Below are 27,624 nucleotides of genomic sequence, written 5' to 3' on the forward strand. Positions count from 1 at the left end.
GGTGCCTACAGAAGCCAGAAACTGGAGTTACAGGTGGTTACAGGTGGTTGTAAACTGCCTTGTGGGTGATGGGAACTGAGTGCTGGTCCTCTGCAAAAGCAAGTGCTGAGCCGTCTCTCCAGCCTTCTTTATTTTGTTTATTTATTTATTTTTGGTTAATTTTTCGAGACACAGTTTCTTTGTGTGTAGCCCTGGCTGGCCTCGAACTCACAGAGATTCGACTGCCTTTGCCTCCCCAAGTGCTGGAATTAAAGGAGTACGCCACCACTTCTTGGCCTCTCCAGCCTTAAGTGACTTTTTGTCAGGTATTTGTCACAGAAAAGTGGCTACAGAAAAGTAACTAATATACCTTTGTGAACTCTTTCTGTAACAAAAGACTTGACAGCACCAGTTCTGGTTTTGCAAAAATCTAGGTTGGCTATGGAACATGTCTATAACTCAGCTTGGGAACTGGAGGCAGGAGGATCAGGGTTAGGTTTAGCGCCATCCTTGGTTACATAGGAAGTTGAAATCCAGCCTGCGCTATGTGAGATTCTGTCTCAAAAAGTAATATTACTGCTTTTTATTTTTATATTTTCGAAGAAAAGCCCTCACTCTGCTCTCATGGCATCTTGTGAAAGGTTTCCATGGCCATTTTATCTGAAGTAGATTCTACTCTTACTCCTTGTTTTTATTTCATGCCTGTGCCTAAATTTTCTTCATAGCACTCAACATAGTCTGAACATGATATATGAAGTAATGAACCAGGAGTCAAAATGTAGAGGGTAAGATCCTTACCAGTCTTTCCTTTGTTCTAGGTGAGCCCTGTTTCTAGAGACAGCTACTGCTGACCCTGTAACCCAAAGGACGAAATAGCTGGCTGAACTCATCCTTGGTCCTGGTGAGTGAGGGTATCTGGGCAAGTTTGGGCAACCTTGGGCTAAGATACAGGGTGACTAGGTTAGGGGTTCCTTTCAGCCTTTGTACTGATATCTTACAATGGCTAATTTTTCTAGGTGTTGGATTATCGTAGAGATGAGATGTGAGCCTGCTGGCCTGGGAGCAGGATTGAGGTCACTTTCTTGGGGTTGCCGTAAGAATGTATCTGATCATTTGCCAGAAAGAAGGCTTCTTTCCTTCTTGCTTTTGCCAGTGCTGTGGAAGAGGGCGTATCTCAGGACCTGGAACCTGTGCCTATCTTCTCATGAACTCTGTTAGGTGTTCTCACAGCCATTGGGGATTTTCTGCCAAGCCCCAGGTTAGCATCAGGAAATCCTTTTGTTTGTTTGTTTGCTTTGTTTTTTGAGACAGGGTTTCTCTGTTTAGTCCTGACTGTGCTGGACTCACTCTGTAGACCAGGCTGGCCTCGAACTCACAGAGATCCACCTGCCACTGCCTCCCCAAGTCATGGGATTACAGGTGTGTGCCACTGTTGGGCTACGAGACCTGAGTTTTTAATCTTATCTCTCAACATGTGTCCTTGGGCAGTTTTCATCCCCCAATTTGTAATAATGTTTTATCTCTCTGCTTCCCTGGCCACACTTTTGGTGCTGAGGCCTGAACACAGGGCCTCTACTACCAAATTAAGTCTCCAAACCCTTGCTGTAAGTCTTCTGTGTGTGCAGCCATTCAGTGATAATGTAGACATAAAAGGACCCTAAGTCGGAGAGCTTTGCGAATCAGTGAGTAGCATGAATGAAACAGGAAGGGAGACCTGTTTGCCACCCTACTTCCTGGAGTCGGGGGGAGAGTTTCTTAGGGAATTTCTGCTAAATCTTTGCCCCCATCTTTCTCTCCTGTTTCTTCTATAGAACCTACCACACGCAATATTTGATCGTAGGGAAATGGATTGCAGTGCACAGATGATAGAACTATGCAGCAGTGGCAGCTGCAGCTTGAAACATGTGCTCTGTAGAGTTAGGTTTAAATGCACTCAAGTGCTCAGGGTGCAAGGCCTCTGCTGTGGTGTAAAGAGCCCACTTCAGCACTAACCAGCTCTGTACATTGCTGGTTTCCTGTTAGTGAAAAGAGGCACTTGTGTTGAAGTTGTACACCTGACTGGAGATGTACTCCTTCTGGTTTTCCCACTGTCTTCTTTCCCCCGGCCAGTGATTTGGGCCACTTTGTTTTTCTCCTCTATTTGTGGGGCCACAGAATAATATAATGCCTACATGGTACTCTTTGAATTTAGTGTTAACAGTTTCACCTTTTCTTTCTACTCTGAATCTTCAGGTTTTTGTTTTAGTGATCTAAAAGTTATACAAATTTTAATCTTTCCGTGGCTTGTGTGCCAAGCTTACAAACTGCCGCCCTGGGAATACAATTCATTATTACTTAAAAATACAAATGGTTCCATGTAAATAAGTGTGTAATATACAGGTGTAGGTGTGTGTGTGTGTGTGTGTGTGTGTGTGTGTGTGTGTGTATTAATCTAACAGTTCATGTTCCAAGGCCCAACTGAAAAACAGGGAAACAAAACATTATTGTTAAGTCCTTGCATAATACTAATTTATTCTTATTTTTAACATGTTATTACAAGTTTAGCAATCTTTTAAACTCCTGCAGATAAAAGTAAAAGCAGCAAGAGGAGCTGTGCTACATTAATAACAGCTAGAGGTGGGGCTGGAGAGATGGCTCAGAGGTTAAGAGCACTGGCTGCGCTTCCAGAGGTCCTGAGTTCAATTCCCAGCAACCACATGGTGGCTCACAACCATCTATAATGTGACCTGTCTACGTAATAAATAAGTAAATCTTAAAAAAAAAAAAAAATAACAGCTAGAGGTAAGAGCTGAAATCTGGCAGTAATGGAAAGGGCAAAGAAAAATGATAGTAAGTTTAAAATAATAGACTGGAGGGCATTGAGTATAAACGTGGGAAATAGCCCTGCAAACATGAGTGCTTCACTAAAATGAGGGTGACACTTAGAGAAATTAGGTAAGTTCTATGGTTTTAGTTTATCAGAAAGGTTAAGTTAGTTGCCAGGCAGTGGTAGGACACTCCTTTAATCCCAGCACTTGTTTTTTGGGGTGTGTTTGTTTCGCAGCTCTAGAAATGCCTTAGTTTCTCTGATGAATCTCTTCCTAGAACAGATAATGCAATAGAACAGACTAGAATGATACACCCAGAATTTCAGTTCCTGACAGTATTAGCTTAGTCTTTCAGAACTACTACTATCTGAAAGAGGAGACAGCGATAATAGAATGGACATGTGGAGAAATAATATTGAGAAAAAGAAAGGAAAAAACTGAGATCGAAAATTGAATTCACGAAGCTGGGCGTGGTGGCGCACGCCTTTAATCCCAAGCACTTGGGAGGCAGAGGCAGGTGGATCACTGAGTTCCAGGACAGCTAAGGCAAAACAGAGAAAAAGAAAAGATAAGAAGTGAATTCACTTGCTCAGACCAAATTTCTGATCTCTTCTGTGTCATTCCAGGGTTTTCTTCTCTAGGGCCAAGGCCAGGCCAGTTGCACTTACACACATGTAGTAACAAAGATTGGAACAGAAAACATGTCAGCTTTCCTAACATCTCCATCAACAGCCTTCTTAGGTCCCCTGTGGCGTGTGTCAATAACATAAGCTGTACTTGTCTTAGAAAAAGCACTCCATAAGCACTCCTGTTTGATTTACTTTGGCTGGTACAAGATCCAGATGATCTGAAAATAGCACAGCAGATTGTCTAAATCAGCCTATTCCTGTAGTGCTGCACTCTGATCTGCTGGCTGGGATTTGCCCCTAAGTCCTCCCTACCTGTCATGTGAATCAGAGCCGTTGTTGTCGTCGTCGTCGTCGTCGTCGTCGTCATCATCATCATCATATTTATTTATTTATTTATAAATAAAAGTTTTTTGAGACAAGGTTTCTCTGTGTAGCCTTGGCTGTTCTGAACTCACTTTGTAGATCAGGCTGGCCTCGAACTCACAAATCCACTGGCCTCCGCCTCCGGAGTGCTGTTACTAAAGGTGTGTGTTACTATCGCCCGGCTCAGAATCATTATTTTCAATGATTTAATCCAAAAGAAATAAAATCATGTTTTTCTAGTTTGCCCTTTTCTTCTTGAAAAATTTAAAAATTTATGTGCATAGATGCATGCATGCTATTTGAAATAAATTTGCAAAGAAAGAGACCACTACTCTAGTAAGAATCTGAGCAAGGGAAGGCTTTTACTCTTGGACAAGAGGATGTACTGTTCACAAAAGCAGAGCAGCAAACACACAGTTGGGAAGTGTACTTGATTTCTAACACTGGTGGGGACTATGTCTTTTTCCCATTGCCTAGGGTTCAACCTCCTAGTTTTGGAGATTAGCTAGTTTTAAAGGAAAAGTACACAGGAAATAAAGGGGAAAGGAGTTAACCACTTTAATCCAAGAATATAGCAGGCCTCTGTGTAAATAATGGCTTTATGAGTAATGGGGTTAAAACATTTGCATGAGGTTTTATAAGGTAGGGGAGACAAAAAGATTTGAGTTCGTTGTTATATAAAAATTTTATAGTATTTGATAGAAAAGACTCAATGCTGCTTACATGCCACAGTGCAAAAAGAGGTCAGAGGACTTTTGGGACTTGGTTCTTTCTTTATTGTCTAGATCTTGGAGATTGAATTTAAGACACTAAGGCATCTTGCTAGTCTTCTTTTATTATTAATTCTTTAGATTTGCATGAGTAACACTTTCATCATAGTATCTTTTTTTGGGGACAGGGTTTTCTCTGTATAGTCTTGGCTATCCTGGAACTCACAGAGAACTGTCTGCCTCTGCTTCTCCAAGTGTTAGCATTACCACCATGCTTGCCTTGTTTATTTTTAAACATGGTAGATAGGTTCTTTCTCACCAGAATGCTACTGCTTTATTTTATTTTATGTGCACTGTTATTTGTCTGCATGTATGTCTGTGTGAAGGTGTCAGGTCTCTTGGAACTGGAGTTAGAAACAGTGGTAAGCTACCATGTGGGTGCTGGGAATTGAACCTGGGTCTTCTGGAAGCCAGTGCTCTTAACCACTTTCTAGTCCCTGCTATAAGTGATATAGCTTGGATGTAAGAGGTATCCTGGCAGTCGGGAGTCAAGTAATACAACTAAGTCACACTGCACAGAAAACCTCATACAAGAGGGAGAAACACAGGAGGGTGGCTGCTTTTCCTTGGAGGAGAAACAGCAGGGAACTGAGGAGAAGTTTTAAAAGGATTTCTTAGGGGTCAGAGCTTCCCAGGGTAAGGATTGGTGGGATGTCAAGTCCTGAGCTTGGAGCAAGCTCAAGAATTGGTGGAAACTCAGGGATTCATGGGATTCTTTTTTTTTTTGACCCTGGTCTTGGTCTTGAGACAAGTCAGGGTCAGGGTATTACTTTAATAATGACCATCTCTCAAGCCCTGGAGAAAAAACTTGATTTCCTTCCCCATGTTCTTCTCCTCTTTCAGTCTCTGGCTTATAAATCTTTACATACTATTCCTTTTTTTGTGTTTGTTTGTTTTTTCGACACAGAGTTTCTCTGTGTAGCCTTGACTGTCTCTTTTTGTAGACCAGCGTGGCCTGGAACTCAGTGATCTGCCTGCCTCTGCCTCAGGAGTGCTGGGATTAAAGGCGTGCACCACCACTCCCAGCACATGCTATCCCTCTTTAGTTTCCAGTTATCAACCCACATGGTTGAAAAGAGCAATTAGGGTCTTTTGTCATTTTTCTTACATTAGCTTTTTATTTGGTATTTGTCATGGGAAAATACTATTTCATTCTAACCAATGTCTTAGAACTACCACTTTGTACAAAGATGGTAAGTTGCCAGTTCTCCACTCTTATGTAAGCCACCCTCACATTTAAACTAGCTGCTAGCTCTCCACTCTATCTAGTCAGTGTGTAGACTTGTCTGAAGCCTGGATCCATTCTTAACTTTCTCAGAAGCAATGTGGAAGAGAACTGAGGTTTGAAATTTACTATATCTGGATTTGAGCCCCAGGAAAATTTACCAAATATTCTCCTGGAATAGCATCTCCTTTTTCTCTAGTAATTTACCAGTTGACATTGGATGGGGGGTGGGGACGTCTTTTATACTCAGTGCTTTGAGCATAGGAATCTACAGTTAATCCAACAGTTAAGCAATTTGAACTTACTACTATGTATTAATTATACATAACACTTTTGTGAGTATAGCCATACTATTTGACCATACTCACATTCCACCACTCTGTCTCTTTTCTGCTTTTGCTGATTGCCTTCTTCTCAAGCAGTCTCCCTGACACACACCGTTACTGAGTCAGTGACTTTAAGAAGGGTTACTATAAGACCATGTTTGAGAGTGTGGGCAGCGCAGTGTGGCTGCCCAACTAAAGAAAATGTAATAATCAGAAAAACTTTAAAAAAGCAATTATATAGGGGTGTGTGTGTGTGTGTGTGTGTGTGTGTGTGTGTGTGCGCGTGTGTGTGGTATGTATAGTGCAACTTCACACACAAACACATGGAGAGGAGTCTTACAGAAGCCAGATTAGGATTCTGCATCTATTTATTCTGAATCTTCTCCCGCCTTTTGCAATGTAAATTTGCTGTCTTGACTTCTGCTTTTCCCATCAGAGTTCTAAAGTCCAACCTTCACAGCCTTTTAGAAACATGATTTGATTATGTCTGCTCACATCAAAACATATTTTTTGATGATTGAACAGTAGCAACCCAGCAGGGAGAGGACAGGACAGGAAATGACTAGGTGCATGGGAGTTGAGCTGTTAGATCCACAACTGGGAATGCCACATAAATCAACTAAATAAGAGATTTCTAGGGCAGGGTTTGGTGGGGTGAGGGTTCTAGTATTGATGGCAATTTTGCTTGAATTTTTGGGGGTTGAGGATTTTCAATTCTTATTGGAATAAACAGATAGACATTTTCCCATGTACTTGTGTAAAAGGCAGTGAATTGACCAAGCGTTCAAATGGTGCTGAGGGTGCTTGGTGGCCATCCCTGCTTCTCTGAACATTATCTATCTGCAAATGCCTAAACAAGGTGCTTGTAGTTGGTAAAAAGAACCCTGTCTTCAGAATTACACTCATAAATTCTAATCCCTGCCTGTTATTTTGTTAATTGTGTTCCTAGATTAATTCTCTCTCCTTTAAATATTTATTTATTATTACGTATACAGTGCTCTGCCTGGGTCTGTACTTGCATGCCAGAAGAGGGCGTCAGATCACATTATAGATGGTTGTGAGCCACCATGTGGTTGCTGGGAATTGAACTCAGCACCTCCAGAAGAGCAGTTAGTGTTTTTTTAACCTCTGAGCTGTCTCTCCAGCCCCAGTTCTTTCCCTCTCAAGAGCATTAGTTTATATGTCTTAATAACAGTACTGTTGATAACTGCCTTTGAGATTGCTCTAGTTATTAGATTTGAAGGTGTGGTGGTGGGTCATTCCCTGCCTCCCTAATGAGTTGAAGGTTTGGTTCCCTAGCTTAGACCATTGAAGGTAATGACTCGAATGGGTTAAATCTACCAATAGGTTCATACTAAATGGGCTTTTAGGAAATGGGCTTGGTTAAAAGACATAGGTCATTGAAGACATGATTTTGAAGGCTCCTTCTGTCTGTCTTCTGCTTGCTAGCTGCCATGAGGTGAGCAGCCTCATTTGTCATAGGTTTATAGGTCTGCCTGTAGCAACGAAGCTAGTTAGCTGTGGACTGAAAACATAGACCAAAGTAATTTTTTCTTAACTTACTTGACTTTCTCAGGTGATCTGTCATTGTGACAGATAACGTAACAGAGATTAGTTTGGGAGTTCAAAAATACTTTAGTGTAAGTATCATACTATTGTACAAAACTTGCTAAGTAAAGGCTAAGACAAGCTGATCTGTGTTTGTCAGCTTTTAGAAGACTCCAGGAGATGGCAGTAAGGTCAGCTGTTCTCCAACCACCCTTACTTACCGTAAGAAGCATGGGGTCTCATTTTCTTCCTCAGTTTCAGGTCCCAGAGGTTTTGGGCAAAACCCCTCAGGTTCTGTCACACCATTCATCATACATGAGTAAGCAGGACTGTTATCCAGCAGATAACAAGGGAAGGGCAGGTGGCTCAGGAGGCAGCAGCTGATGAACAAAAAAACGGCTTTCGCTCTGTTCCCAATAAATTAGTCCTTGGAGATCCTAGCTTTGAAATTCTAATTGACACAGGAAGAAAAAGATTCATTAGGCCCTAGACTCATTAAAATGCTCTGCTGCTCACCTTCCATTTATTCTTGGCAGTTTACCAGAAGGAATTACGTAAACCAGCAGCCTATGATGTTGCTGACAACAGAGCCCTATGTGCTTGGTGTTGGGAGCTGGGGTGTTGGTTGTGCCTCCAGTATTCTATGGAATATACATACAGCTTGAGAAGCATGTCATTCCTGGGGCTTCATGAATTTAAATTTCACCTTCATCACTAAAAGGGTCTTCTGAGATCATGTGATAATTCATTTATAGACAGATGGTCCAAAGAATGACTAGAGCCTACTCTGAAGATCACCAAGCACTTTAATGGTGAAATTAGTCACATTGCCTGACTTTGGGCCAAGAATATTTCACTTGAACCCATTTAAAATTCTTAGATTAAGAGTGTCATTCATTCTGCCATAAAACATAATGTTTATTTTATTTATTTTTGTGTGTATGGGTATTTTGCCTGCGTGGTGCTCGAGGAGACCAGAAGATGGCTTTGGAGTTCCTGGGCCTGGAATTATAGACAGTTGGGGAGCTGCCATATGAGTGCTTGGAATTGAACCCAGGCCTTCTGGAAGAGTAACCATTGCTTCTAACCACTGAGCCATCTCTTCAGCTTTTAAACATTTTGTGTGCTGAGATTCTGTCATAAAATAAGCACGGGGCTGGGAGAGGGTAGAAGAGGCAAGTTAGACCATCACATAGTTTGAGGAAATACCTGGTTGGTAAAGTGCTTGCCATGTAAGTATGAGAACCCAAGCTCAGTACCCAAAACCAAAGTTTAAAAAAAAAAAAAGCTTACTGGACATGTAGCACACGCCTTTAATTGTGAGCAGAGGCAGGCAAATCTCTGAGAGGCCAAGGCCAGCCTGCTCTACATAACAGCTCCATGTCAGTCAAGGCTACAAAGTGAGTCTGTCTCAAAAGACCAAAAGTAAGTAAGTAAATAAAAGGAGAGTATGGTGCTAGGGAGGTAGAGACAGGTAGGTCCCTGTGGCTCACTGGCCAGCTGGTAAACACCCAGGGCAGCAAGACGCCCTGTTTGAAAAAGGAAAACAGGTGGAGAGATAGTGTAGAATGACGTCTGAGATTGACTTCTGGTATCTGTGCATGCCCACTTGCATATATACATTCATTTACCCTACACCAACACATGCACAGAAAGACAGACAAGAGAAGGAATAACTACTACTGATGAGGAATTTGTTCACTGGAGAAGGACATAGGGAGTGTTAAGGCTGCAGGGCCAGTATGACTGGCTTCTGTACCCTGTCCTGAGTGAGATTAGGTATAGTTCCTTCATTAAGAACACAGCCAGGGCCTAGACTCAAGAATGTTTTGTTGTAGGTTTTGGCTTTAGTTGCCAAAAGCATGGGAAAACAGATGGCCATCTCAGCAGTTTGGATCATTAGGGTATGACCTCAGACAGAGCTAGAGGATATGTTGAGAGCTCTATACCCAGCTACTGCTGTTTTTTGTTTTTTTGTTTTTTTTGCTTTTTTAAATTAAAAAACAAAAACAAACAAACAAACAAACAAACAAAACCAACTAGGTTCTTCCCAAGCTATTCTCTATCTCAGAACAAAGCAAAATTATCTAACAGTCTATTTTCCATTTCCTATCCCTTCTCTTAGTCCCATATAGTTATCCTGAATTGACCTCATCATAGGGGCTAAGTGACCCTTTGAACCTGTGTTCCAGTCATGACTCAAGATGAGATTAAAGAGTCTGGTCCCACAGCCAGTATAGCAGCTACTTTATTTAGATCACTCTGGCTGTAGACCTGTCAGGCTTCCCTTCACTGTCCCGTTTTTACTCCCCACTTCTTAAGAATTAGATTGGCCACTTAGTATGACTGCTAAACAGTCTTGAATAATCATTACTGAGAGAAACTGATGTTCCTTGATTAGCTGAAAATTTAGTTGTCAGGTTTTAATAAGTATTTAGGGACACATGACTGGGAGGCATTGGGAGAATGCTATAAATTTAAAAGAAAAAAGAAAGTAAAGATAGCAATATTTTGTTTTGTTCAGTTTGTTTTTCAAGACAGTTCTCTGTGTAGCCATTGCTGTCCTGGACTTGCTTTGTAGACCAAGCTGACCTTGAACTCACATCAATCCACCTGCCTCTGCCTCCTGAGTGCTGGGATTAAAGGTGTGTGCCACCACCGCCTGATTTAAAGATAGCAATATTTATTTATGTCATTTCATCAATTTCTTAATATTCTGATAGTTTATACCTGTTACTGCCTTTGAGCTATAGAGTGATTCTGAGGGAAGTAGTGCAAGGATTTCTGTTTCTACTTGATTGACATTTATGAAAGCCTAGGGAAGGTTAGTGACCATTTAATAATCTTAATGGCTGAGCCCAAATAGAGATAAGATTTGGGAGATAAATGGTCACAGACTTGAAACATGGTGTTCATCACTTTCTAACCATGTGACTCTAAATAAGTTACTAAGCCTCTCTGAGCCTGTTTATTTCTGTGTCTTCTGAGGAAGGTATGTACTTAATAGGTATGTTATGCTGGCATCTGCAGACATATTACGGACTCAGAAATTTGCTTATTTTTTATATATTTATTTTTTGGCTTTTCGAGACAGGGTTTCTCTGTGTAGCCTTGGCCATCCTGGACTCACTTTGTAGACCAGGCTGGCCTTGAACTCACAATGATCCGCCTGCCTCTGCCTCCCAAGTGCTGGGATTAAAGGCGTGCGCCACCACGCCCGACAGTAGTTGGTTTTTTAATCTCAGTGTTTTGTTTTTTTTCTATTCCTCAAAGATTTGTTTGAATTGTTTTTAGTATGTATAGCTGTGCGGCAGCATGTGCTCTACAGTGCCACAGGAGGCTCTTCTGGGAGAGCAGGGCATGCTAGTGCTGCTGAGCAGGCTCTAGCCCCTCACAGTTTGCCTTTTGTTTCTTTTTGTTTGGGAGACAGGGACTCATTCAGGGCTGACTTTGAACTCACTGCGATCCTCCTGCTTCTCTTTTGATGTTAAACATGTTGTATTCTTCTTACAAAACAAAACAAAAACTTTTCTTATACAATATATTCTGATTAGTTTCCCCTCCCTCCTCAGTTTCTCACCCCGTCCCCAGTAGACCCACTCCCTTTCTGTCTCATTGGAAAAGAATAGGCTTCTACAAGATGGTGACCAGGCATGACAAAACAAGGGGCAGTAAGAGGAAGCATCAACTGTGCTGTGGTAAAGAGCCCCAAGAGCAGGCCCAGGAGTCAGGGAGAGACCTGTTCTCATGGTCAGGAGTCTCATAAAAATAATAAGTTAATAGCTATAACATACATGCAGAGGACCTTATTTGTGTCTGGCTTAGTTGAGTCTCCTGGTGTTCATCATCGCTTTGGTTCTTGCAGCCTTTCCACTTCCTATGTGATTCCTTAAGCTCTGAGGAGAAGGATTTGATGGAGACCTCCAGTATACTCTCTGTCTTTATGTCATGTTTGTCTCTGGTTCTCTGCATCTGTTCCCACCTGCTGCTGGAGGAAGTCTCTCTGACCATGACTGGCTAAGGCACCAATCTATGAGCACAGCAGAGTATCATTAGGGAATTATTTTATTGTGTGTGTATATGTATATACACACACATATATACATACACACACACATACACACATACACACATACATACATACATACATACATACATACATACATACATACATACCTGTAGTATTTAGTTTTACTCTAGGCCTCTGGGTTTTGGTTCCCCAGGCAGTGTCAGGTATGGGTTCCTTTTTGAGGAGTAGGCGTAAGTCAGACCAGACATTGGTTGGCTATTCCCACAAATTCTGTACCACCATTGCCCTAGCGTATTTGCAAGCAGGACAGGGTAGGTCAAAGGTTTTGTGGCTAGGTTTGTGTTCATGCTTCCTTTCAGTAGTTTACAGAGTACCTGCTTCCACCGATGAGACTAGAACTTGGGGGTAAGCTAGAACTTCCAGGAGACTAGAACTTACTACATGTCGGCACTAGCTTGACCTTTCCATGTTCCGTGAGTTGTGTAAATGTTTACCTTGCTAATAGGGTCCTGCTGTCAGTTTGCACAGTGCATCCTTCTATCTCAACAACAGCCTGGGTTGTTTGGAGATTTCCTCCTTGGTGAACAACTAATTGAATCCACCCAGTCACTGGAAGCCTCACCTGGCTACAAGAGATGGGCTACCTCTACTGCTAAGGTGTCCACCCCATCCCCATGCTCCCTGATTCCAGCTCTTCTCCTCCCACACTGTCTCCTTTTACCCCCCCCCCCCCCCGCCCCATCCCCACTTGCTCTGAGCCTGCCTGTAAAATCTATTCTTTTTTCTCCTCCCAGGGAGATCTTTGTGTGGTCCTAGACCACCTCCTCTTCACCTAACCTCTCTGGGTCTATTAACTGTAGCTCAGCTGTCGTTTACTTAATGGCCAATACCTACTTATAAGTGAATACATACCATATTCCTCTTTCTGGGTCCTGAGTTATATCACTCAGGATGATTTTTTTCTAGTTGAATCCATTTGCCTGCAGATCTCATGATGTCTTTTTTTTTTTTTTTAAACAGCTGAGTAATACGCCATTGTGTAAATGTACCACATTTTCTTCATCCATTCTCTGTTGAGGGACATTTACATTGTTTTTTAGTTTCTGGCTGCAACAGTCTGTGAGGCTGGGCGATCTTAGCTAGTCATTGAAGTTGTTCTGGATATGGATTTTTGAGCTTCTTTGACGTCTTTTTGCTCTGTAAACATAAACTTTTAAAAGTTAATGTACATTTCTGCATTGACACATTATGAAATGTGCAATGTGCACAATTTAGCTAAAGATGATTCCCTGCTCTATGTTTATCAGGTAAAAAGCATCTGCTTTCTTTATAAGTCAGTTTGGACTGTATAACCAAACTATAGTATAAATTTTCATCCATGACGTGCGAAAGGATGACATGTAAAATTAAGTCCAGAGGACTCTGTAGCCAACAATATTTATTGGCTGTGCAGAGATACATCTCAGCCAGTCTGAGCTGTTCACATGTAGAGGGCTCAGCAGTCACATTACCTTTTTTGTTGTGCTTGTTTTTTTCTATCATGTCTACAGACATATTTCAGAAGGTCTCTCCTAGTCAAATGTAATCTTTATTAATGTTGAAGAAATCCATAGCTTTTCTCTTCCTGTGGAAACAAAGGCAGAGCCTCTCCTCCAGTGTAACGCACTTCTTGCTTTCCATTCTGAGGTTAGCACATCTACTGGCTTGTAGAATTCAGCAGTCCTTCTATAACCCAGTGTTGTTCAGCAGCTGTGCTACTTGTCTCATTGACATTTAAAAAGTTTGAGCCAGTACAGCATTATTTAATCTACCCCTGGGAGAGCCCATATCTTCTTTCCTTTAAAGGTAACTGCCTGACCTGTATGATTGTAAGACACATCTGTAGCATGTTCTATGCTATATTGTTTAAAAACTGTTGTATTCTAATGGATATATATATATTGGAGTATCATCAGCTCTATCTACAAAGGCGTCTACAAGATAGCCATCACCTTTAATATATGCGGAGTCTCAGAATCATCCTTTTCAGAATTAAAGGCAAAAGCCTATTAGAATTCTGAATATGAGTGAATCTCTGGTATGGTATACATATTTTGTTTTCAAACTCTACAAAATTAAACACACAAGCTATTGTATGACATTGCTATAAGGTGACATTATTAAACAATCTGCATTCTTAACTCAGCCTATAGACCTTCATCCGGCAGCTGATTCTTGAAAATATATCTAGTCTGATTATGTTGGTTATAGCGGAAGCCTTTTTATCTAACCTCTCTGTGGCCGCCGTTCTACAGTCTCCTTCAGCCTCTGTGGACTGCTCCCCTCCTCTGTGGGCTGCTCCCCTCTGTGCGCTGCTCCCCTCCTCTGTGGACTGCTCCCCTCCTCTGTGGACTGCTCCCCTCTGTGGACTGCTCCCCTCTGTGGACTGCTCCCCTCTGTGCGCTGCTCCCCTCTGTGGGCTGCTCCCCTCTGTGGACTGCTCCCCTCTGTGGGCTGCTCCCCTCTGTGCGCTACTCCCCTCTGTGCACTGCTCCCCTCTGTGGGCTGCTCCCCTCTGTGCGCTGCTCCCCTCTGTGGGCTGCTCCCCTCTGTGGGCTGCTCCCCTCTGTGGGCTGCTCCCCTCTGTGCGCTGCTCCCCTCTGTGGGCTGCTCCCCTCTGTGGACTGCCTTGTTGTTGTTGTTCTCATTGTAGGCTCCAGGTTGGATTCTTCTGAATTACAGGATTTTCCAGTCTCGTTTTTATTGCCTCCACTCTAGTATTTAATTTTTCTTTTTTCCTTCTCTAAGTCTGTTTTATTCTGATCTTTCTTTAAAAAAGATATATATATATATATATATATATATATATATATATATAGAGAGAGAGAGAGAGAGAGAGAGAGAGAGAGAGAGAGAGAGAGAGATAGATACACACACACATTTTTTTTTTTTTGTAGTCATTACCAAACAGTTGTATGCTGATAATTGAAATAATGTTATATGGGGTCTAAGTATCTGCTGTCTTTGTGATTTTCATTTTTTTAACATGGAAAATATTTTTCTTTTTTAATCTTTCTAGCTCTGTCCTTTCTTTTGGAGACTTGCTCCTTTCTTTAGAGACTTTATTTTCTATGTGCATCTATTCATATCTCTTTTACCACTTTTAAACTTAATATCTTTTTCTATATTTAATTTTTTTCTAAACTGTTTTCCATCTTTACTTGTTTTAATTTTACTTAACTTTCTTTGTGTACTTTTGCTGGCTTCTCTGATTCACTGACTTCTGCGTGGGTGCAGGGTGTGTGTGTGTGTGTGTGTGTGTGTGTGTGTCTGTCTGTCTGTCTGTCTGTCTGTCTGTCTTGTCTGTCTCAGCTAGCACATGGCACTGATTGCTAGCCCTGTCTTTTCTGAATGTAATGAAATGGTCATATGGGTTTTTTATTGGTAGATTGCTGATTTTTGTATATTGAACCATCCCTACATATCTGGTATCAAGCCTACTTGATCATAGTAGATGGTCTTTTTAATGTGTTCTTAGATTGTGTTCGCAAGTATTTTATTGAATATTTTTGCATCTGTGTTTCTAAGGGAAGTCAGTCTGTAAATCTTTTTGGGTTGTTGAGTCTTTATGTGGTTTGAGTAGCAGGGTTAACTGTGGCCTCATAAATTCAATTGGGTAAAGTTACATCTGTTTCTATTTTGTGGAGTAAACTGGCCTTAACTTTCAAACAAGACCCGTAGAATTCGGCCCTTAAACTATCTGGTCCTTGGCTTTGTTGTGAGACTTTTAAGACTTGCTTCATAGGGGCTGGAGAGATGGCTCAGTGATGAAGAGCACTGGCTGCTCTTCCAGAGGTACTGAGTTCAATTTCCAGCAACTTCATGATGGCTCACAACCATTTGTAATGCAGTCTGTTGCCCTCTACCAACTTTAAGATGTATATGCACACAGAACATTCATGTAACTAAATAAATCTTTTTTAAAGAATGACTTGCTTCTATTTCACTATAGGTTATGTCTACTTAAAAATTGTATATTTGATTATGATTTAACTTTGGTAAGTGGTACCTATTCAAGAAAGTTATCCATTTCTTTTAGATTTTCCAATTTGGTGGAGTACAGGTTTTTAATATATGTCCTTAATGATTCTCTGGATTTCTTTGGTGTCTGTTGTTATGTCCCTTTTTGTTTCTGAATTTGTTAATTTGGATATTCTTTCTTCCCCTTTTAGTTAATTTGGGTAAGGCTTTGTCTGTCTTGATTTTTCTAAAAAACCAACTGTTTCATTTGATTCTTTGTATCCTCTGTTTTTATTTTGTTGATTTCAGCTCTCAGTTTGATTATTTATTGCCATCTACTACTATTGGGTGTGCTTATTTCTTTTTGTTCTAGAGTTTTCACATGTGATAAGTTGCGCATATTAGGTCACTCCAATTTCTTTATGTAGACACTTAGTGCTATGAACTTGGCTCTTAGCAATGCCTTCATTGTGTCCCATAAGTTTGGGAATGGTATGCTTTCATTTTCATTGAATTCTATGAAGTCTTTAATTTCTTTATTTCTGTCTTGACTCATTTTTTATTCAGTAGAGAGTTATTCCGTTTCCATGGGTTTGTAAGCTTTTTATTATTTCTGTTGTTGATACTCAGCCTTAATTCATGGTGGTCTGATAGGATGCAGGGAGTTATTTCAATTTTCTCATCTGTTGAGACTTGCTTTGTGACCATGTATGTGACCAATTTTGGAGAAAGTTCTGTGAGGTGCAGAGAAGAAGATACATTTTTGTGTGTTTATTTGGGTGAAATATTCTATAAATATCTGTTAGGTCAGTTTGTTTTGTAATATGTGCTAGGTGCAGTATTTCTTTATTTAGTTTTCTCTTTTGGGTGGTAAGAATAGGATATAGAAGTCTCTCACTGCAAGTGTGAGGTTCAGTATGTGATATACGCTGTGGTAGTGTTTCTTCTACAAACTTGGGTGCCCTTGAGTTTGAGTCATAGATGTTAAGAATTGAAATGTTGTCTTGGTGGATTTTCCCTTGAGCTGAGTGTGCATCCCTATCTCTTTTGAGTAGTCTTGGCTTGAAGTCGTACACCAGCTTGCTTCTTAGGTCTATTCGCTTGGAATATCTTTTTCCAGCCCTTTGCCCTGAGGTAATGTCTATCCTTGGTGTTGAGGTATATTTCTTACGTGCAGCAGATGGTTGGATTCCGTTTTTCACGTCCTTTCTGTTAGCCTGTGTCTTTTTATGAGGGTATTGAGACCATTGATATTGTGAGGTGTCAATGGTCAGTGACTTAGGTTCTGTTACTTTGTTGTTGTGGGTGGTAGTGGTGATGGTGTGTGTGTTTCCCTTTTGATTTAGTTGGTGTGAGACTATTTCCTGTCTTTTCATGGGTATAGTTAGCCACCTTAGGTTGGAGTTTTCCTTCTAGCTCTTCTGTAGGGCTGGATTTGTAGATAGATATTGTTTAAATTTGAATTTATCATGTAATATCCTATTTTCTCCATCTATGGTAATTGAAAGTTTTGCTGGGTAGAGTAGTCTAGGTTGGCATCTGTGGTCTGTCAGGATTTGCAGCCCATCTGTCCAGGCCCTTCTGGCTCTTAAGAGGGTCCATTGAAAAGACAGGTGTAATTCTAATAGGTCTGCCTTATATGTTACTGGGCCTTTTTTTCTTGCAGCTTTTAATATTCCATTTTGTTTACTTGTTTTGTACATTTAGTGTTTTATGTGCTAAGGAAACTTTTTTTTTGGTCCTATCTATTCAGTGTTCTGTATGTTCTGTATACTTTTCTCATACCTTTATGGCATTTCCTGCTATGATTTTGTTGAAAACGTTTTCTGGACTTTTGATCTGAGTTTTCTTCTCCTTCCTCTATACCTATTACTCTTAGGTTTGGTCTTTTTATAATGTCTCTTTTTCTGGAGTATTTTAGATTTTGACATTTTCTTTAATGTATCTATTTCTTCTGTTGAATCTCCAATGCCTGAGATTCCTGCTTCCATCTCTTGTATTCTATTGCTGAAGCGTGCCTCTGTAGTTCCTGTTTGAATTCCTAAATTTTTTATTTCTAGAATTCCCTCAGTTTGGGTTTTCTTTATTGATTCTGTTTCTAATTTCAGGTCTTGAATAGTTTATTTCCTTACATTGCTTGTTTGTGTTTTTCTGGATTTCTTTAAGGGGTTTATTCATGTCCTCTTTAAGGATGACCCCTATTATATTCATAAAGGCTGTTTTAAGGACTTTTTCTTGTGCTTTAGCTATGTTGTACAACTCAGAGAGCCTACTGTGGTAGAATAGCTGGGCTCTAGGGTAGACACACTACCATGGCTGTGACTGCGTTTTTATGCTGGTGTCTTGGCATCTGGGGTTGGGATGATTATAAGTCTAGGTGCTGATTTCTGAGTTTATCTTCGATGGGCAGATGTTTTGTTCCTTGGTTTCTGTTTCTTCTCTGGATTTTTGGAGAGTGTGATGATTGTGTGTTGCCTGTTTTCCTGGCCTGTTCGCTTGGTGTGTTCGCAGGGAATGCCTGCTGGTGTGTTGGTAGCTGGGATACTGGAGTGAGTTGGAAGAGAAGGTAGGTCTTTGTGAAATGTTGGGGATGGGGTTAGAGAAGTAAGGGAGACCACTGCAGGTTTCCTGCTGCAGAGCTGGTGATGAAACTTGGGGGATTGGATCTTAGGAGCCTTCAGTCTACTTGTTGCCCTGGGAGGAGCGGCTTTTGGGTTAGCTGGGGTTGCTTGCTGGCATTGGGGTTGAGGACAAAATAAACAAGTTGGGGGGAAGGTTAGGAGGGGGAAGATCTGTGGGAATCCACATAGTGGCAGCCTGCAAGGAAGGTTGCAGCTGGTGTTCTGTTGTAGTGGTAGGGATGAGACCGGGCTTTGCATCTGGGGAAACAGAGAAAGGAGAAAGTCTGCTTGCAGCCTACCTGGTTTTCTAGCAGGGATGGCTTTATAGTTTAGCATGGGGTACTTGCTGGAGTTCGTGGCTGGGATACAGTGATGAGTCAGGGGAGGAAGGTTAGGAGGGAAATGGTTGAAGAAACTGACAGGAAGTAGAGGAAGTGGCATTTAGCCCTTTTCTGAGGAATGGTCACTAGTATGTTTAGGGGCACTAGTCTCCATTGGAGAATTACTGCAACACTGATCTCGTCTTGCTCCTTTATTCTCAAGATCAAGTGAGTCAAGTTTGCAACTGAGCTTTCAGAACCATTATTTATATGAAGTTCAGAGACCAACTCCCTCTCGACCACAGTATTAATTTGTACTTCATATCCTTTCTTTTCTAACCAGCAAGCAGATCCTGAAATTATAGATATTTCTGCACCACTAATCAGATCATTGTTCGAGCATCAAGCCTTTTGTTTTGATGTGTTTATTTCCAGAGCAGGAAATTGAGTAAACAAACAGACTTAGTGGCTAAATGTTTCCTAACAGTTGAACGACCAGAGTCCTGCTCAGGTAATTTGCTTAGTATCTGCAAAGGCTGTTTTTTCTTACCACTGTCTTGCTTTCCCTCTGCCCTACTGAGCGGAGGGGTAAAGGACTTGGCCACATTCAGTTCTTCCTGTAAGTTAAGATTACATCTCAGGAATCTTAAGAGTTCCACCATGCAGCTCCCAATAAAGACCACTCTGGTATCAGTAATTACAACACCACTAGTTGAAGCTACAACGCCAGTTTTAAGCTCTGTTGTCACCATCTCTATCATGAAATTCATAGAGTAGGAATGTGCTTTGGGGTCCCATCCCTTCCTCCCCACAAGGTTTCACTGTGTAGCTCTGGCTATGCTGGAGACCAGGCTGGCCTCAAACTTAACAGAGATCCACCTGCCTTTGCCTAACAAGTACTTGGAGACAGGCTTCTCTATGTAGCCCTGGCTGTCCTGGAACTCACTCTGTAGATGAGGCTGGCCTCAAACTTATGGAGATCCACCTGCCTCTGCCTCCTGAGTCTGGGAATAAAGACATGTACCACCACCATGCCCAGCTTTGGTAGGATTCTCATACCTATTTGTTAGTATAAATTTTAGCAAACACCTGCTGGTTTTCAGGTAGTCGTGTTGGCGATCAAGATTGTAGGGATTAGCTAACAGTCTCTTTTAGAGTATACAGTTTAGTACAAGGAGGCAGGGATGTAAATATAGTCGTGCAGCAGATAACTGAAGCTGAGGTTTGAAGAAGATTTTTTAGAATCTCAAGGATCCTGGGTTAAGATTAGAAACAAATTTGCATCATGGCTATCAGTTACTTTAAAGGATTTGTACTTGGAAATTTTATTTGACCTCAGCTTTCCTCACCAGATAATATATACTGAGGCTCTCTTAATCTCATTCAGTACTAATATTGTGAGATATGGAGCCTTCTAGTAAATGAGAGCAACTATGGTGCCATTTTTACTTAGAAAATTCCGCAAATGTGTAACTTTGTAATATATTACTTCACTAAAATTTCCTAGTGACCTATGTATGAGGAAGATTCTATAATATTTCCATTTTACAAATAAGAAAACTGGGCTGACAAGATGGCTTAATGGGTAAAGTCACTTGCTGCCAAACCTGACCTGAATTCAATCCTTAGGTCCCACACAGTGGAAGGAGAGAACCAACCTCCTGCAAGTCGTCCTTTGAATTATTTATGGGCATGTGAGTCTCCTTCCCCATTCTAAAGAAATTGATTAACATGTAAGAAAAATAAGGCACAGAGCGGTTAAATCACCTACTCAGCATTATAAAACCCATACCTGAGAAAGCTCAGCTTTGAACCTAGGTTATTGCCTTAAAAAGCCCAAACGTGAGTGTGCTGGAGCATACCTACAGTTTGAGCTGCTTAGGAGGCTGAAGTTGTAGGACCATTTCAGCTCACAAGTTCAAGCCTAGGGAACACAGACCTGTCCCAAAAGGGAAAATAAAAGTAAAACCCTCGCTCCTGCAAAGGACCGTTGAGACAGACCTTGATCTAATTCTTACTCTCAAGAGTTGTAAAGCCAGGGCTAGAGAGATGGCTCCATGGTAAGAGAGTTTTAAAGGTGAAAAATGAAATATTTAACACACCACTTACCATGTGTTTACCACTCTAGTTAGCAGCATGAACCTGGGAGAGCAGAGCCTAAAAGTGAGGTAGACTAAAGTCTGACGCAGTAGTCAGCTTTATACTCTGAGGGTTAAGACGAGAAACCTGAGGAAAGTATATAATCACAAGGACAAAGCCACACATGGCAAAAACATACTTTTCCATAGAGGCATGTAAGCAAATAACTGTAGCCAGCTGTAATGAATAATCTAAAGTGAGCGCCTATCCAGTACACCTGGAAGAGGCACAAAAACACATTCCAAGAATAATTCATTTTTTGAGGAAACTGAGGTCTTGTCTTCTTTTCTTGGAGTTTTCTCACAAGCACTCAGAATTCCCCTTGTACAACTCCATTCTTGGACTGTGTTTGGTAACCTTGTGATAAGCAATAATTATTTATATACAAAATAGCCTTTCCCAAGGCTTTGGCTTTTTGTAAAGAAGCCTCCTCCTTTTCTTCCCCGTTTCTTTGTTTCTTAAAAAGCAGGCATGAGGGAAGTAGATAGTCCCTGAGTACCTGCTGCGGACTCGGGCCTATCCTGAAAGGTAGTGGGGATATAGAGATAAAATAGACAGTGCTTGCCGTTGTGTTGGAATGAAGTCAGGCTAGGAAGAGGCATCATTTTGATAGTCTCCTCTGATGAACTTTAGCTGGCATGTCCGACCATGCCTCACACTGCAACCAACAAGGCTGGTGACACTTAGCACCTGCTACCGTCCTTGCTGTTATTGATGTATTGAAATACCTTAAGGATTATATTATCCCCTCAAAAGAGACTTGTAATACACAATTGGTAAATTGTATTTTATTGTTACAATGCAGACAGGGCTAAAGGAGAGAGTCCTTGGCTCGAGAACTGTGCTATAGAGGAGGATTTGTGTCTCCCTAGGCCTCCTACCTGGATACCCGATTTGTTTCGTAGATATCACATACTTTATGCTTTTGTACCTAAGCCACCGCTGCCTCCTCCTCTTCTGCCACCTCCTCTTCCTCCTCCTTCCTTCTTTCTTTTTCTTCCCAGAATGAACAAGAAGTTGGAAGGAGATTTCTGAGGTCAAACAATGAACTGAGTGCTTTCTAAGATTAAAGGCTATGTATGCCAAGGCAATTAGGGCTCATGAGTATTAATGTATGAGGAACATTCTTAGAGCATTCTACCTTTAGCAGTGTGTTAAGTGATATGGAAAATACTAGAAAAGTTCTGTGCTGCTTGGTGAGAGAAGACTAACATGAGAGAAAGACGAGTCAGAATGAGACAGGATACTCTGCCCAGGGTGAATTGGTGAGTTAGACTCTCAAGAGCACTTCTTACAGAGCACTTTGGTTTATCACACAGGAATAAGTATTAGCTCTCACACTCTTTGGCAGCCACAAAGTCCGCCTCACGTACTGTCATCTAGTTTCTCTGGTGTCGTCTCCTGCAGCATGAATCCTTACACGTCTCAGACTTTGTGTATATTATTTTTTTCAAGCTACAGAGGTTAAGTTTCTGTAACTTTGTTTTTGCTGTTTCTACTTTCCTTAGATGTGGACTGATTTCATTTTGTCCATCTCAGCAAGATGAGAATGTCTTGATTCCACTCAGGGCCACACAGGTGTTAGATGCACTAGAACTGGAGAGGTAGCAGTTGTGGAGCTGTCTGATGTGGGTGCTGGGAATCAAACCTGCGCCATCTCTTCTGCTCCGATAAATGCTTTCTTGACAATTCAGCAAAGAAATACTTTTGTTGTTCCTTTGCTTAAGAAGAATCTATAATTATTTCCTCCTAGCATTCAAAACCCTGTGAAGAAAAAACTAGTAAACAAAGTCAAAAGACTTCATCTTCCTAACAATAACAACAACAACGAGAATTTGTTTCCCACTAACTCATACACAAGCATAGAAATATACACGATCCCATTTGCCATGAAAGTGACAGTCATTTAAAATAGCACTGTAAATTGGCACAGCCATTTGGGAAAGCAGTTGGGCAGTAAACCTCAAGAGCTGCGAAAATGTTTATACATATAACTAGTAATTCTTCTGGGGATCTTTTTCAAGAAAATATCAGTATACAGAATACCCTTCCCTCAGATGCTATTAATTATAAATGAGACATTGGAAAAAGCTGCAATGACCACCAGTCTAGACTATTATAAATCCATTTAGTTATTAAAGCAGTAGTTGTACAGAATGATACTTACTGAAAACTATGAATGAATAAAGTTACTATTATATGTACATGTCTGATAATTTTTTGGGGGGAAAGTTATGCTGAGCATGATTGTGTATGTCTGTGATTTTAGCATTCAAAGAGCCAGGCAGAAAATTGAAGTGCCATCTTAAGTGAAAACACAAGGCACATCTCAAGAAATACCAAATTAACCCGTGCGGTGCTGGTACACGCCTTTAATCCCAGCACTTGGGAGGCAGAGGCAGGTGGATCTCTGTGAGTTTGAGGCCAGCCTGGTCTACAGAGTGAGTTTCAGGACAGCCAAGGGCACACAGAGAAACCCTGTCTCCAAAAGAAAGAAAGAAAAAAAGAGACGAGGGCTGGAGAGATGGTTCAGTGGTTGAATGCTTACTGCTCTTGGAGTTTCTAAGCACTGACATTGATCGGCTCATAGCTGCCAGGATCAACAGCTTAAGGGGATTCAACAACTTCTTTTAGCCTGTGTGAGTACGTGTGTTCACATGTGCCTATGCACCTTTCCCTGACTCCCTTACACATAATTAAAAAATAAGATGTATCTTTAAAATGTATGAATCACTAACATTTTTGAGGCAAATCAGCAGGTGAATGAGCTTGAAGGACTCAGTATGTGGTGAGAATGTATGTACCATATAGGGACTCAGTATGTGGTGAGAATATATATACCATATAGAGATACGGGAGGTTTACGGCATGTCCAAAGTGGCATAGCTAGTAAGTATTTGTTCTTGGATTTAAACCCTGGTGCAAACCCATGTCCATTCTTTTATTGTTGAGATCCCCTTTTCAGTTGCAGGGAACTTTTTGGGGGTGAGATGTTGAGGAAAGAACCCAGGACTTTCACTTTTATTTATTCTTAAATCAGATATTACAGCATAAAGATTTGGTTGGTACCATCTCTTTTTTTAATGGAGCCAGAAAAGTTTGATCCCAAGACAATCACAGAGGGTTAAGGACCACAGACAGCACAGTTGCTTCTAGCCTCATCACTTGACTGAGTAGTTTAGAAGTCCGTGACAGTGCCATGCTGCTATTCATGGAGCTGGCTAGTTTTGCTCATGTTGTAGTGGCTCGTTGGTTAGCCTCTACTTGATGTTCATAACAGCAGGAGCTCTTCAACTTAAGTATGCAAGAATACACTGTTATGCACAAATCTTGGTCATTGCTCCGGTTGTTTGGTCAGGATGGTAGCCTCAAACAAAGGACAGTATCTTCAGTCATTCTTGAAAGGAAAAGGTTTTCTGAGCCATATAGTGCTGCACATTTATTTGTTTGTTTGTTTGTTTATTTATAGTATTTATTTATTTATTTATTTATTTATTTATTTATTGTATTCTGCCCATGTGCCGGAAAAGGGCACAAGATCTCATTATAGATGGTTGTGAGCCACCATGTGGTTGCTGGGAATTGAACTCAGGACCTTTGCCAGAACAGACAGTGCTCTTAACCTCTGAGCCATCTCTCCAGCCCCCCCCCAGTGCTGCATTCTTAAACCCCATGTAGACTAATTCAAGAAAAGGAGGTTTTGACCTTTACTTTGGTGTTTGATGTCCAGTCCTTGAGACCCAGTTCATAACTGAGTTGTTCATAGTGTTAAATAAAGCAACTAATTTTGTCTTTGTGCTAATGTCTACTCATGTATGAAGTAAATGGCTTATAATTGCTTAAGATGGTTACCTTAGTGAAGGTCTTCATAGCTTTATTAAGGATTTGGACTTGATTCTGGAAAGTTGGAAAGCTCTGAAAAGATTTCAAAAAGATCTGCACATAAGCAGATACTTAATGTTTGTGGAGCCCATGTCACATGAGGGACAAAAGGAGTTGGGCATGGTAGCTCATAGCTGTAATCCCAGCCCTTAGCAGGCTAAAACAGGGTTGTCAAAAATTCTAGGCCATCCTGGTCCACAGAGTGAGACTTTTAAATCCGTTCCACGGGATGGGTCCCTAGGTGTCTCTGGCCTGCGCCCTGGTCCGGCCTGTTCGCTGATCCTTTTCCTGATCCACCTGCGCTCAAGCTCGGTCTGAACCTGCTGCCCCTCTCGTCCTCTCTGCCTGCCTGTCTCTCACATGCAATGGCCGATCTCCTCACATCGAGAGTCGATTAGAAGCACAATAGTCCAGCTGCAGTCCCCCAGTCTGCTTCCTGAATTCCAGGCCCAGAATGGCTCCACCTAGTCTATCTCAAGGTTAATCTCAGGGAGTATCCGTGGTATGTTCAAGGGCAAAGCCCGCCAAGACTGCTTTCACCTGTGACAAAGCTTACAAACCTTCCCACATAAGGTACCAACGACAGGCTAGTTTAGTGAAACAGTGAATTCATTTGGGTTAGTTTACCACAGTGTAGGTAGATGAGGAGTTACTTACAGGAATATGAGCAGCTTAGAAGGCAGCAGCATCACTGGGAAGTCTACTCCTGCATAGGTGATGATTTTGAAGCTCTTTTATGATTTGTAGGTAGCTCAGTGAGGCAGAATTCTCTCCCTGGCAATCATTACTGTTTATATAACTTTGGACCCAGGCCTTGTGAATCTTGGAGGTTTTAGGATCTTTCTGAACCTTGTGAATTTCCTTTATTTCATAACTTCCCCCTCTCTGGGAAAGAATGTTTAAGTTTGGAGGAAATAGCTATACAACAGAGAGCGTTGGAGAGATGGTTCAGTGATTAAGAGTGTTGATTGATCTTAGGGAAGATCTGAACTCAGTTCCTGCCACCTGTGTTGGTGTGTGTTCATACCCTACCTGTACCTCCCAGCTCAAAGGGGTCTAACGCCCTCTGGAAGCATTTGCAGGCAGTACACTCACAATCCAGATGTATATTATTTATTAGAAATCTTTTAAAAAGAAAAGCAAACTTTTGTTGTAACAAACTAATGAAATAAAATGACTGGCCTGGCGTTATTCTCAGTAGTCATCTTTGTGCAAAACGTTTGACACTGTGAGATAATTCTCAGGGCCTCAGTTTTCTTAGACTAATACCCAAGTTAACTCAACTAAAAAAGATTTTTAGCTTGCAGATTAGCAGCTCTAGCCCATGCTCAGTTGTCCTTTTGCTTTGTGCCCATGGCAAGAGTGCACAATGAACCATAATTGCCGACAGGATCATCCAGGAAGCAAAGATGTCCCTCTAGATCCCAGCTCTCAAAAGTTCAGTCACCTCCCAGTGACACCATGTCAGGACCAAGCCTTCAGCGCATGGGTCTTTGGTGGACATTCACCATCCAAACGATAGCAGAGTCCTAAATCATGTTTGACTGAGCACCCATGTCTCCATCTGAATGTAGGAAATAAAAAACAAAACCATAGCCGGTGATTTTTTTTTTTTTAAAGGTCAATCAAATCTTATAAAGGAAAACATCTAACTGGGGCTGGCTTACAGTTTCAGAGCTTTAGTTCATTATTGTCATGGAAGGAGAAACATGGCAGTGTGTAAGCAGTCATAAGGCTGGAGGAGGAGATGAGGATTCTACATCCTGATAGGCAGCAGGAAGTGAACTGGCTGAGAGACCTCAAAGTCTGCCCCACAGTGACATAGTTCCTTCAGCAAGGCCATACCTACTCCAACAGAGCTACATTTCCCTAACAGTGCCTCTCCCTATGGACCAAGCATTCAAACACACGAGTCTATGGAGACCATTCCTATTCATACCACCACATTGTGCAAGCACAAGGATATGGAGTGTGGATCTCCTCTGTCCACTAAAAGCCAACTGTGGCGTTATATGTTTGTAACCCCAGAGCTTGGGCAGGGGCCAGAGATAGGCAGATACTGAAATCATTCTAGCAAATTGTGAGCTTCAGATTTCAGTCTCAAAACAGATAAGGTGGCAAGCAATAGAGACCTGACCCCTCTACACGTACACACTTGAGTGAACACACACACACACACACACACACACACACACACACACACACACACACACGAGTAAATAAAAAAAGAAGTTAGGATATGGCGTTTCAATCCTATTATCTTATTCTTTTGGTGTACAGAGAGCCAGAGACATCATTCTTCTGTGATTTGTCCTCTTTTCTGTCTTCTGGCACTAGAAGGTTGCTCTAGTCTTTGTTAAGCCTAAATCATCTTCTCTTATTCATGGCCTAGAGAGTAGATAACCAAGATAAATTACTTCTAGAAGAACATATCCGCGGCCTGCCTGCCGTCTTCACTCTTAGAAAAGGATGGTGGTAGTGGCAGTTTTTATAAAGTAGTCTTGACACCAAAGTCTAAAAAATTTCAAGCTAACTGACTTGAAAGAAATGAGGTTTTTTTCTTTGTTTTCGTAGAGTTTGATAGGGCAGAGCCTGGAGGCATTCTTTAAATTGTAGCCCATCTGTTGTTGCTAGTTCACTCTTAAGTATGAAAATTGAGAGTCAATACTTAGAAACTGGTTGCTTGACATTTTCTTCTATCAGTGGTTATTAGAATTTTAAAAAACAAAACAACATCCTTCATGAAAAGTTTTGAGAAATATTGGCTTCCTTGGTTTGTGTAACACATTGGAAAAAAAGCTTCAGTCTTGTTCATTAAATTATCAATACCTTTCTCAAAGAGTTGCTGTATAGATGATTTGTTGGTAAATATTTGGGATACTTTATATATGTGCCCACTAATACTTTGCATGCACATTACTTGACCCTCACCACCACTCTGAAGCACGTCTTCCTTTCACCCTCATTTTCCTGAGACCTTGGATAG

General features: G+C 41.2%; 1 protein-coding gene across 3 annotated transcripts in view; it reads left to right on the forward strand.

The window, feature by feature from the left end:
• Raly (RALY heterogeneous nuclear ribonucleoprotein) overlaps positions 1-27,624 on the forward strand; it is a 75,283-nt gene that overhangs the window by 27,028 nt on the left and 20,631 nt on the right. For all 3 annotated transcript variants that reach the window (XM_051143566.1, XM_051143565.1, XM_051143567.1), the window contains exon 2: positions 797-880. The gene's annotated coding sequence lies outside the window, so the exon portion shown is untranslated. The remainder of the gene's footprint in view (positions 1-796; positions 881-27,624) is intronic.

The sequence above is a fragment of the Acomys russatus genome, chromosome 4 (assembly GCF_903995435.1).
Source record: "Acomys russatus chromosome 4, mAcoRus1.1, whole genome shotgun sequence".
Lineage (NCBI taxonomy): Eukaryota > Metazoa > Chordata > Mammalia > Rodentia > Muridae > Acomys > Acomys russatus.